Here is a 13,582-nt window from a genome sequence, read left to right as displayed (position 1 = left end):
ATTATCCGAGTAAGAATTTTGGATACTGAAGTCACCAGGCTTAATGTTCTGTGCTCTTCGCATTTATCTGTTTCCGGTTTCTTCGTTATTGCAATCATTATACTGTTCTCGAAGTCTTCTGGTATCTTTCTGCTGTCCTAGCTATCTTTGATTATTCCATGGAGGGCGCCTTTCGCTTTTACTCAGAGTGCCTTAGTTATTTCTCCGTTTATTTTGTCAACTCCTTGTGCTTTATTGTTTCGCTTCTTAGTATCTGCGTACCCCGATTGTCTTTACCTTTCATGCTTTCATTTTTAATTAAGTCTTGCTTTTAGTGATTTGGGAGCTTGATAGAGTACTTCAATTTATTCTTTCCATCTATTCCCAGTGTCGTCATCATCTATTAGTATATTCCCATCAGCGGCTGTGGGTTTTGCGATTTTGTTCTCCTTTCCTCTAATTGCCTCTTCACCAGTTTATAAGTTATCTCGCTATTTCTCTTTTTCTTGGTGTCATTAATTTCCTTGCAGTAGATTTCTATCCATTCCTTCTTTGCCTTCTTGCACTCTCGTATGACCTGGTTCCGCGAATGTTTATAGATGTTTTCTTCACTCTCATTTCTTGGATTGTGGTATTTTCTTCTTTCATCTATGATGCCTCTTATTTGAGCTGTTATCCATGGCTTCTTGGATATTTCCGCCAAACTCACAAGGAGCTCTTCTGCAGATTTGGCAATTATATTCTTCATTTCTTTACATCGACCGTCAGTGTTGGTATTTTCATCATTTCCTTCTTTTTACCTTTCGATGACCGTGGTGAACTTTTCTCTTGCGCTCTTTTCTTCCAGTATCTTTGTGTTCCACCTGGGTTGTTGTGCCTCTTTCTTCATCTCCTTGTACCGCAGTCTGCTGTCCATGATCATCAGGTTGTGATCGGTATTTATATCTGCGCCAGGGTAGCTCTGACACTTCTTTACTTGGTTTTTATATCTCTTCCTGACAAAAATGTATTCAATTTGGCATCGTGCTTTGTCTTCAGGCATCATCCATGTGTATCTTCTTCTCGGATGTTGGTCTAGGATAGTATTTACCGCTGCCATGTTTTCCTCTTTGTGGAATTCTATCAGTCTCTCTACCGCGGCGTTTCGTTTTCCCTATCCGAGGCATCCCACGCTACTTCCCCATCGCTGACCACAGCGTTCCCAATCACCCATCACTATGAGGTTTTCCTTCCCTTTTACTGTTCCCAGAACCTCTTCCAGTTGTTCCTATACTTCCTCTATTTCCTCATCTGAATGGCTGGACGTCGGCATATACTATCACTGTATCCGTAAGTTCTGCCTCTAATTTTATCATCAATATCCTTTCATTATTTTTCCAGCACGATATTATTTTCCTTGCCCATTTCTTCGTGAGTATGATGCCAATTTTCTGGTTGTCTCCCGAGTGTCAGCCTGTAGCCGTCGCTCCAAAAGTCGTTCACCCCCGCCCACATAATTTCGCTCACTCCCAGGATGTCTATCCCCAGCCTATATATCTCCATCTCGGCACTTTATGATTTCCCGCTCACCCCATATGACCAAGTGTTCCATTTGCCTATTCTGCGTTTAACCACCTTGATTGATACTCCCTTCCCAGTAGTCCCCACCCAGATATCCGATTGGGGGACTAGTTTACCTCCGGAATATTTTACAGGGAGGAAAATCACCCGCGGCCGATACCGTGAACTTCATTCTCACCCACAGCTGCGGCAGCTGATGCCGGGCCGACCCACTCAGTCTGCGCCACCAGTGCTTAATGGTTAAACTGCTGCCTTTAACCTTGGGTTCAGGGATCTATTTGTTTCGTTGCGTCGTTCCGAAACACCATTATTGTATTTTTTCTGTTAATGTGTAGTTGCCTCGTACCTAATAACTATTAACAATTTTTTTCTAAACTGAAAATTTTCGTCGGTCACGAGAATCCAACCATCGACACAGGCAGCACGCTACCTCTGGTCTACCCCTTATCCCCACCATATATATATACATACATACATATATATATGTATATATATAAATAATGTATATGTATAAATAATGTATATGTATATATATATATATATATATAAACACAGTAATCAACCCGAAGGTTGGTTTGGTAGATGAAAGTAGAGTTCACCCAATACTAATCCCGACGGCGTGTGTAATTCACATATCATGGTAGGGGAGCCAGTTCCTTTCCCTGTGCCAGTTATGGTTTCCCAGGACGAATATATGTATATATATATATATATATATATATATATATATATATATATATATATATGTGTGTGTGTGTGTGTGTGCGTGTGCGTGTGTGTGTATGTGTGTGTGTGCGTGTGTGTGCATTCATATACATACACGGCGATACAATATATATGAACTATATATTGTATTTCACATATTATGTGAAATTATTTTTAATATGTATATATATATATATTGTATGTTTTAAAGTTCTAACTTTGAAGCCCTAAGTTTGGCACACGAGACATTTCTGTTAGAAATTAAATCCATTAGACTCACATGTCCATTTAACGTCTACCGTCAAGATAAGTGGTGTACGGCGGGCGACAGAATATATTTTGCACCACTTATCTTGACGGTAGACGTTAAATAGACATTTGAGTCTAATGAATTCCATTTCTAACTGAAATGTCTCGTAAGTGTGCTAAACTTAGGGTTATTAAGCTAGAATTTTAGGGAAATAGTAATGTAATAAATGAATGCCATGTTATCCTACTTAATTGTTTATTTTTGAGTGTACACTTACGTACACATTGAGTAATGATTATTGTGTCAGAACTAGAAATCCCTGTCCACATACAACCTTGGTAGCAGTCGGCGAATGTCCTGTTCGGCAGATTAACCGGGTCAGACGAGAGAAATGTCGTATCGAACGGAGGGGAGGTGTAGGACTCCCCTCCCATTCCTTTTCCCTGGCATCCCAACTACTGCGCTTGCCATAGCCCACTCACGGGCTTTTCTGGCTAGAGAGAAGCCATTCAGACGAGAACGGAAATTAATCATTAAATCCCTCCCCAGGCTATCCTCCTCGCCATGGAATATGCTCCCCGAGAACCGTGAAGACGTAAGAATGAGTTTTAATCTCTTATGGGGGTCTGATAAAGTCAAGCAAGAACGGTGGTGGTTACTCTATTTCGGGCATCGACTGGGGGTGGGGAAGGTGCGTCTCGACCCCGATAATCATGTGGTCGGTGACGCGGCACCAATTTACTCCCTAGAATAGGAATTCCCGTAGGTATTTCACGGGAATTTCTTGATTCACGATTGATGATTTTGAGTAGAGGGATTGAGGAATCGATATTGGATAACTCAAATCGATTGGTTTAATCTATGAAGAACGTAGGCAGGTCAAACCATGTGGATTCGTGGGGTCATATTAGTTGATTAGAGATTGAAAAACTTATTTGCTTATATTCACCCTAACCGGTCCCAATGTTAATCTATATTAATACCACTCATTAGCTAACTTCATATAAATGCTTCGCTCTTTATTTGAAGCAAGTGCAGGAAATTGAAATGAAATAAAAATTTAAAATAAAAATATTTAACCAAATATACTATACCAGTGCTGGCTAAATAATCTATTAAAAATTAGTCCATACTCTTGTTTATTAAAACCTGAAGTTCGGTTACATAGGAGTGAATGGAACTCACTGGGTGCTAAGCTTGAAGGTGGATTTAATTTTCACGTTCGGGATTGAGAATCAGTTTGCCTCTTCGCCTCCTCCGGGAAGATTTACATAGCCAGGAAATTAGACAGCTTTAGCTAAGTTCGAGTTATTCGTCATCCAGATTTGAACTCTCAAGCATTTTGTATGTTTTCAAGTTTTCGCTCATTTTTTACGATTGAAATGAAGTTTAATATATTTTTTTTTTAATGTGTAGGCACTTAAGTAAAATGTGACTGGGAACTTTCTAGATTCGCCCGATTCACAAACTAAAAGTGTCCAGAGTTCAAAACCTGTTAATCATACACAAATTGCCTAAAATATTATGGCTGCTGTATTAATTGAAAAGTACCAATGAACTAATCGCCTAAGAGAGAATATTACGGGCAGCTAATGGATGGATAATTAGATTCACTTGGAAGATGACTTACTCGATGGCTGTGGGTTTTAATCCTATCTCGGTAATGGATGTCATGTTGCCCCGTGGTGGATTTACTTTAGCCGATGTTGAAATACGCTGTGGCCTTAGCTATAGATAGCTTCTAAATGACTACTGTGGTTACCATTCATCTAATACGTATGTGAACAAACCCTATGTTCGCAAGAGATAATCCTAATTCGGACATGGATGTTCCCTGACCGGTCACATTTCGATGCCGAGCCGCCGGTAATGAGATAGAATTATTTGTAAATGCATTGAAGATTTGTATATTTGAGTTTGTATGTTTGAAATATTCCAAATAAAATATTGATAATCGATCAAAAGTATTGATGGTGTTATATAGGCAAAGGATGGATAGTTTTATATACGTAATTTCCATTCTAATTAGAGTGGCGTTAAATCAAAATATTGTAATAATTTTTCAAATTTAGGGATTTTAATAAGATGAGTGATCTGAATGCGTTTTTCTACGTGAAATTTGATGACATGTCGAAGTCTCCACATAAACTCGACGTTGAAATTTAACTGCAATGGAAAGATCGATTCGAAGTCGATCATTGAATGTGTGAGAGAAGAATGAGGAAATTCGTCTTGAGCAAATGTATCCGATCGACATTACCCTCTCTTATTAACCTTCTTCAGTCTAAAGTATCCGTCTACTTTATAGAGGAGAGAAGAGGACCAATATTCCGAGAAGGAATGTCAAATGGACGTATTCACTAACTTTTAATCATTTAAAAACCTGCTAGAATACTTGTATTGATGTAACTGCTTCTTAATGTTCATTATGTCCCTGCTACTAGACTCATATCGCAAGAGAACTGATCTTCCCTGAGTTGAACGCTAGGCTATATTTTGAAAATGCCATTCTGGGGTAAATTTAATTTGGAGCACGTAGAATCGGAATAAACTTCTTAAAAGAGCCGGTTATTAATAAAGGAGACCCAAAGGTCCATATGGTCCGATATTCACACGCTAACTGCTTTCAACACCCCGAACTGAAGGCTAGAGGAGAAGGCTTGGTTTCTACCAAGCCGCCTCTTCTGCATCTAACCTTTCTTCCATTGCCAGTTTGAAGCGACCTCTTCCTTAGAAAAAGATTTCTGCCGAAATTTTCTCCTCCATTAAGCACGTTTGGAAAAAAATCAGAAATCTATAGTACCTAAATGGATGAGGACTCACTGGGGATAATTCAGAAACCTGCAACTTACCCTCAGTTACAACGGAGGAGATAACCAGGGCAACGTGACCGCCATATACAGTTGTGTGGTGACAATATCTGCACCCTCGTTTTAAATCAAATTACTTGAAATATTAACATTTTAAATGACCAATACAATTTAATAAAATAATTCGAAAGGGTTGGGAAAGAAATGAGAGGTAAACGGAATATTGAAATTCGTGTATTAGACAAGCGTCCAGATTTCTAAAAAGCCATAATCAAGGACATCGAAGAGCTATTAAAAACAGACAGACCCGCTGGAATATAACAAATTGGAACATCTCATGGCATTGACTTTGGGAAAGATCAAACTGTTCGCAAAAGAAAGCCGACCACAGATCTATTTTATCGCGGAAGCATTTGAAATCATGCCAAATTGGAATAGATGGGTGCGTGATGTACATCTATTCCAGACGCATTTTCAAGGGAGTGATGCAAACATACACACCATTAAATACTGGAATGACGAATAGGTTTCGTAAAAATTCATCTATTTCGCTTTTGATCTGCAAATACTCGCCGGAATGCCTGTGAAACTGGTACAAAATAAACCAAGGCGGGAGGAAACAAGGAAGACACGACTATCAATGTGGCTGTTATATTTGTCTTAAAACGCACTTCCGTTGAAATTTAGATATTAACTAGTATTTAAAAGCAGATATAACCATTTTTTGACTTCAACTGCAATGAAACCGTCTTGGGTAAATAGGCAAGAAATTTTCATTTGTAGTTTATGAGTTATTTTCCTGAATTTTCAGTTATCTAACATCAGCAACTATGTAAATTGCTATCATGACGATACTAATGCCTGAAATTTGTAATTTTGACGAAATTCGTTGTCTTAAACAAGTTATGGTAATATTTTAGAACCTCGTTTAAAAATATTATCTTGATGACCAATTTGTATTTTTCCATATTTTTGCTCATTGCAAATGTTTAATCTCTGATACGGAGGTTTGATACTGGAATTCATGAAACTTTGGTATTGATTAAGGAATTTGTAAGTTACAGGATTAAAAATATCAAGAATAAGATGATTCATCTGGTCGAACTTAACGTCCCTCTCGGATACATAATGCATAGGCAAAGAGGTTTTTTCTTATCGATTTGATCATGCCGTGGTTCTAAAAAGTCTGTAAATGACTCACCGGGCAGAGGTTAATCGAAAATATTCACCTCGAATGGTCTCTACAGGGCAGAGGCTATGGCAGGATAATGGGATGACTAAGGAGTTATTTTCTTTTCACAATCCCCAGGGCTTTCAACTCCGTTGAAAAATCCTGCGGTGGGTTTGAGAGGAGTGTTCTTAGGGCGCCACCGTTAACTTTTCCAGGAGCTCGCTTTGCGCCTCAAAGTGCTTTATACGTAAACGCACAGAGGGGAGCCTCTCTCTCCCTCTCCTTGCAGAAGTGCATGGCCGTGTTTCAAAGAAATGGCGAAGCGCTGCGATGCGCTCTTCGGCTCTGTTGCTTTTTATTTTTGCCTTGGTGAACGAAGATGGGATGAGCAAAATGAGAACAGCTTCATACCTCCCTCCCTTGGATGCGGGACGTTTGTTGATTTTAATGGAGATGCTGCAGGAATTAGAATTTACCTTATAGGTGACTGATGCAGATAAAAAGAGGCTTGAGGTGGGCGAAATAAAAAGAAAAATCATTGTCACTATTGGGGAAGGTGTACGGGAAATTATTTCTATTAAAAGCAAAAAAAAATTAAGTAGGTCGATTGGGATGGAGTGGGCACGCTAACCTTACTGGGTTAACATGAAAATATCGTTCATTGGAGTTCCCATGCAGTTTTCCTTGGTCAAATACAATTAAATTATAGAAGTTTAAATATATTTACGTCGTCAAAAGATGTCTTTTTGTGTTTAAATTGTGTTTTCAGCTATAATGTTTTCTCGGATAAATCGTAGCTATTCAAACTCTCAAAATGTAATTCCATCGTGCACGTCATTGATTTCATGACGGGGTCATGCACACATGAATGTGTCAACATTTAAGGGCTTTACTTTGAAGTAGTATCCTGTGGTAATATACTTATTATTCTAAAATATGTTATTAAATTTATTGGTCATTAAAGCTATATTTACAGTGAGAATGAAAACAAGAAATAATAGCATTTTTAACATGAAATTCTACTTTTAAAAGTATTTACCTTTAATGAACACACATGGATTTTAAAACTTTGAATTAATAGAAAAATATTTAGTAACATTTTATATTATTATCGGTAATTTTTCATTCAAGGTATGTTTTGGATCAACGTATATGTGAATGAAATGGTCAAAGAGTCATGGGAAGAACTGGAGACAGGAGTAAAAGTCGGTAGAAAATTCATAAAATCAGTTGGGATTTTGGATTAACTAGCTTTACTTTGTCAGTCAGCCAAGGAGTTGCAAGCATTTCTGAGTGTCTTGAAAAGTTAGCACGATGAATCAAGACGATAAGTTTGATTGGAAATGGGATATTGAAGACTTTCATAGAAGGGAGAATGTTTGGCAAGCGAGGAAGGGGCAGGAATAGGATAGGGATGTTGGATGGAATGAAGGAAGTAAAAGGGGTTGAATAGGGGCTACTTGTAAAATAGGATTTTGGGTTCTGTTTTGTTAGGAGAGACAAGGTAATTAATTGTCACTGTACCAATCCGTAGCTTGTATTCAATTATAAGTATATTTATTTGAACAAAATTAAAGTTCATCATATTCAGTGAACTTCTTTGATAGTAAATAGCCGCAAAAAATCAATTTTTGAGGAAAAGAAGAATTATCAAATATTTCTATAAAAATCTATTTTTAATCAATTATGTTTTATAAATGAAGTGATTGTTGAAATAAGTAAATTCCGAAACATTTGTGTGAGGTAGGTTTGTATATATTTTAATTTCAAGAAACCATGATGCATTTTATTTTCAACATGAGGAATTCCTCGTTCTTATCGCATAGGTAATGAAATTAAAGAGGACATTTCAGAAAATATATCTCATTAGTTCTGATAATTGAAATGAAATACATTCATTAGCTGCGGAGAATCACTTGGTCCCATTTTATAGTTAAATACATTGAAACCATATTTTATATTAACGAGCCACCAAATTCTTTGTGATTCGGAGTTTTGCGATATTATTTGAAAGAGCAAATAAATCAAAATGGAGCATGAAATAGCATAAATAGCGAAGTAAATCCTGCTACATAATATGTGTGAATAATTGTTGCTAAAACGCAAATTAATTGAACATTTTTTTCATGGTAATATTGGTAATTTTAAGTGAAAAATAATGAATTAAATATTATTACTATTTGATATTTTTATCAATAAAAATAGAAATCTATTTTTTTAGCAAAATTTAACGTAAACAACGCAGAAATAGTATATCTACAACTCCCAACCGTCTATTCAAAAATAAATTTCATTTGACATCTGATTTCTCGGTGTTAAAATATTCTTAAGGTGAATATAAATTATCGCGCATACCCATTAGTAGGTTTTTTCTAGTTACATTTATCTCCTTATTGATATAAATGGATAACGTTAAAGCTGTCATATAATCGTGTTAAGTAGAAATCCTAATGCAAAAAAATATGATAATATTATGTAAAAACGTGCGAATTCCACCAAGCGTGAATGTTTTTCAAGGAAAGCCACATGGTTCCTTAAAAATAAAGCTCCTCTAGAGCCATCTGAAATTTTCTGACCCAGAAAAATTAAATTTTTCTGCTTTCATTAGAACATCTATAACCAACTCTTTCCTGTTACATTTTCTCATTTTTTATCATAGTTTGCTGAAGTACCTGAATACATTTCTCAAATTAATTTCATTTGAAGGGAATAAACCTTAATATTATGATTCCCAAAATAGTTAATTCACTGGTTTCTAGTCTTTCATTTGGAACATTAACATCAAACGAAACAGGAGCCAAGAGGATCACCGGAAAGACCACTGCTTGACCTTCCAGAGGGATTTGAATATTAAATGGAAATATCCTCGCTAAATTTGCCCCGTTGGTGTCATTTCCTCTACCCTCGGGTGACGACTTTTTCGGGCCTCTCAAACGCTCCAGCAGATTCGAACTTATTTTCCTTCCGTCACCGATAGCTTACGGGAAGTGGTAAAGATAGACCACGTTGAAACCCCACCGCGCTCCCGGCTGGGAGGTTTGAAGAGAGGTGGAAGGATTGCGTCGGATCCGCCCGCCGGTACTGCTGCGCAACTCCACCACGCCGCTCTGCCCTTTGGCGTGTTTATCTGCAAGTGTCCGTCAAGGGTGTTCTTCGCAGTGTTCGCTCCTTTCATCTTTGTATCCATCTATCTGCGTGCGAGGAAGCGTGGAAAAGCAGGGAGGAAGGAACCAAGGGATAAATCTTTCCTCTATCTCCTTGTCTATCCCCCACAATTTTTCTACCTTCCTCTTCCATCCTCTCGCCTTATGCGGGCGGCGTGCGATAGGATGATCGAGAGTCCTGTGCGCAACAATCAGAGAAGCAAAGCCTGAGGCCTTGGTAAATACAGCGATATATCTAGCACCTGATACTTCATTACTTGGCTTGTCAGTTAGAGCAACAGAAAGAAATATTTCGTTCTGTATGGAAAGAAATTCTTTTTCATATAAAATATATCTCTGCCATCTGGTTTTCATAAAGATACTTATTCCTTGTTGAATTAAATTGGCAAAGTTAACTTTAAAATAAATTATTACATGATTTTACACCTTACTCATTTTATCATATTTTTAAACTCGAAGCTAATTATTTTGTGCAGTCATCCACACTCTCCCTCAACTGCTTAACATACGCTATCTACTAAATTCCAATATCGAACATCTTCTATGTAGATTTACTTTTCTTCTAGAGTCTCTTTTCATAGTTATATATTCAGTATCCTTGGGCATTTTTCCTGAGGACTTGAACCTTCAATTTATTCTACTTTTCAGCTCCTTTTGCGTAGTCAATATTAGCTAATCCCTACCTCCTCTCCCAAACAATTCCGTAGTTGAATGGTCGTGTTGTCTCACGATGATTTCAGTTATTTATGCTATGTGATTCTTACAAATTTATTTCTTTTTCAATGACATTCCTTCAAAAAATTTTAATGCTAATAGTTCTTTGTTATACTAAAACCGTAACAAGATAGTAGCAAGCTCAATTTATGAAAGTGACGTACGCAATTAACTGAAAGTATCAACAGCAGTCTGTGGTAGCCGCAAAGTCCAGCTAATCTATAGATAAAGGCTTCATTTGTTATTTACGTAGTCACTCGTGATAGGAAAAAATAATCAAATGGTGTTCACCTGTATTTAAAGGGTAGTTCTTGTTTCAATTTGAAATTGTGTGGTTTAATTGCTGTATATTTAAGGGTCCGATGCATGCTATTATTAATATTTTGAGGTCATAATTAACTAATTAATATATGTAGTATTATACGCTAATTCGGTTAGTTTGTGAGGTGAGCCTCATCCTAGTTTCCTAAATGCTCTGTAACGCTTACATTGTTCTCCATACAAATTTTCTGCATCGCGTGGAGTTTCTCGCAAGTTAAATCTTTGATTGATATTTCTTATTGAGTAGCATACGCATATCAATCAGTGAATCTAAAAGTGGTTTAGTTGATGAAAAATTATACCTTTCCATTAGATTTTCATTTTATGTATTTACCTGTAGTAAATATGTGTACAATGGAAGACATAACAGTAGAGAGAATGTTTGTGGAATTGAAAAACAGTTTATATGAAGTGTAAGGTGTCACGTTTTGTCTTGTTTGACTGAGAAATGTAAGTCTATGGTCTTTGTCCAATCAAAACCTACCTTAAATGCTAAGCTAACAAATATATCATCAAAATTGGTACTTCCATTAAAGATAAATTTCATCAAGTCGTACCCGCATATTCGTTTAATGTTTGTTCCCCATTTAAGGCTGCAGGCAAGAGAGGCTCATTAGTACCCGGTTTGGAGTTCGTTAAATCTCATCTATTTTCCATTCAGGGTCAATTTTCTCATTCATTTTATTTGAAACTTTTATTACTGTGCCTTTGTAAGATTGTATTAACGAGTGCTAAGATTTGTTACGGTAAGATTTCAAAACGATGGGGTGAATCCTGAGAAAATATTAAAATCATCTCGGTCATGTAATTATCGTTTTCAGGCCTTAATCGACAATGGAGTTGCATTTAGAACATATTATAACCTAATTAAGGTTCAGGAGATTAGATCGTATGCTGTGAAATGAAAAAAAACTAGCGGCATTAGTTAAACGGATCTTATACGATATATCTCATTAAATCTTGCCATGGGATCTCTGGAGGAATATAAATGGATCGGTTCCAAGGATAAAATAGAAGTTGGAGCGAAAGGAGAGAAAAGTATGAACGCGCAATATGACGGAGAAAAGACGGCAGACAGATTTGGTGATATTGGTGAGAGGAAGACTATCGTTTTGTTGTAGACTCGATTTTGAATACCTGGGGGTGAAGGTAGAGAATTGTGTACGGTGACATCATTGCAAGTAACGTAGAAAAACATATTCATAATCTTTTTTTTGTCCTAAATCCTAAATTGCTTGTGGGACCCCGTCACTCGTGTTGTCTAATGAGAAATTGACCCTATCGATAATGATTAAGTATGCACTTTATTTTAAAACCTAATGAGATAGTATATCTCTGTTTTGAAAATGGCCAGTTTAACCCATATATTTTGCAAAAGGGAGTGTCCACATTTAAATTAAGTCCGAGGTTAGGAGAGGTAAAAATAACTAAATGTATAGAAGTATGACATTACTTTGGCCTGGCAAGCACTGTAGTATCGGCTGGGCGAACATACAGGGTCGCACCCAAAAGTGGTAGGACTGATTTTTTTTAAAGAATTTTATTGACGATATACTTACATCGACTTAATAATCTTCAAAGTATGCTCCTTGAGCTGCTACACACTTAGTATAACGTTGCTCCCATTCCCCGTACGCCCGCTGGAAATTTTCTTTGGGGATTCCGTTGATGACCCTCGTCGAAGCCTCTTGAACGGCCTTTATCGAGTCAAAACGTCGTCCCTTGAGCTGTCTTTTCATCAGGGGGAAGAAGAAGAAGTCCGGTGGTGCCAGATCGGGAGAATAGGGCGGGTGCGGCAACGTGGCAACGCCGTATTTGGCCAGGAGCTGTCTGACGACGAGCGCGCCATTGCAGAATTTTCGGCACCATCTTGGCGCACACCTTGCGCATGGCCAAATCCTGTGAAATAATGCGTTGGACGTTGGATGCAGACATACCCAACTGGTCTGCAATTTCTTCACTGGTTAAGCGTCGGTCTGTGTTCAGCAGTGTCCTCACTCTGTCCACATTCGTGTCGGTTCTTGCCGTCGACGGCCGTCCGGAGCGATGGTCGTCTTCAACGAGCTCCCTACCCTCTTTAAACAACTTGTGCCACTCAAATACTGTGGAACGGCTTAAAGCAGTGTCCCCATAAGCCTGCATGATCATATCGAGGGTCTCAGTGGCCGTCTTCCCGAGTTTCGCACAAAACTTCACGGAATAACGTTGCTCTAAATTCAGATTCATTTTGCTTTTCGACGCGGACAAAAAACTTGCTTCACTAAAAACGGTGTCCTCACTCAACGACAGCCCGTAGGTGACTGAGGTTGGTGTCGGTCTGTTGCTAAGAGCCCCCTACACCTTACCCTGCCAGGCAGACCCCCCTCCACCGTTCCGTTCGCGCCAGAGAAAATCAGTCCTACCACTTTTGGGTGCGACCCTGTATAGTAAGGTTATTAGGTGTAGCATTTCTGAATGTAGAAATTCAGCGTTATATGTACTTTATATTGATTCCCTCGGTAAACTATAAATGAATTGCAAAGTTTTCCCGTTTAAAGAATATTTTTTAATGATAGACCAATGACCATCGATCTATGAAAAAATAAGATGGGCTACAAGTTGTAACTGACTGATTTTGCTTTCCACCAAGGAGAAATGCTATTCCAAAAATTATTCCCGTAACTTTTACACTTTTCATGAATTATTTGGCCATATTAATGATTTTATATTTACATTGGTTTTCATAATCGGAAAAGTTACGGTTTTCCTTTGAAGCTTTGAAAAATAATTATCCATTGTGGTGCAAAGAACTCGAAGCAGTAAAGTATCCGTTTAGTTATGAAATTGAATTATACAATGCAGAAATGTAATTGATACCTCCGCGTAGAGTAATAAGCACCTAAGTGCAGGTAATACTAATTAGATTCAG

At 37.7% G+C, this 13,582-nt stretch overlaps 1 long non-coding RNA gene across 1 annotated transcript in view; it reads right to left on the bottom strand.

Moving 5' to 3' along the window:
- LOC139696788 (uncharacterized) overlaps positions 1-13,582 on the bottom strand; it is a 589,762-nt gene that overhangs the window by 216,418 nt on the left and 359,762 nt on the right. The gene's annotated exons all lie outside the window — the stretch shown is intronic.

Source organism: Hetaerina americana, unplaced genomic scaffold (assembly GCF_022747635.1).
Source record: "Hetaerina americana unplaced genomic scaffold, ioHetAmer1.1.p SCAF_7, whole genome shotgun sequence".
Classification (NCBI taxonomy): Eukaryota; Metazoa; Arthropoda; class Insecta; order Odonata; family Calopterygidae; genus Hetaerina; species Hetaerina americana.
Note: the sequence above shows the minus strand (reverse complement) of the source record. Positions and strands in the feature narration are given on the sequence as shown.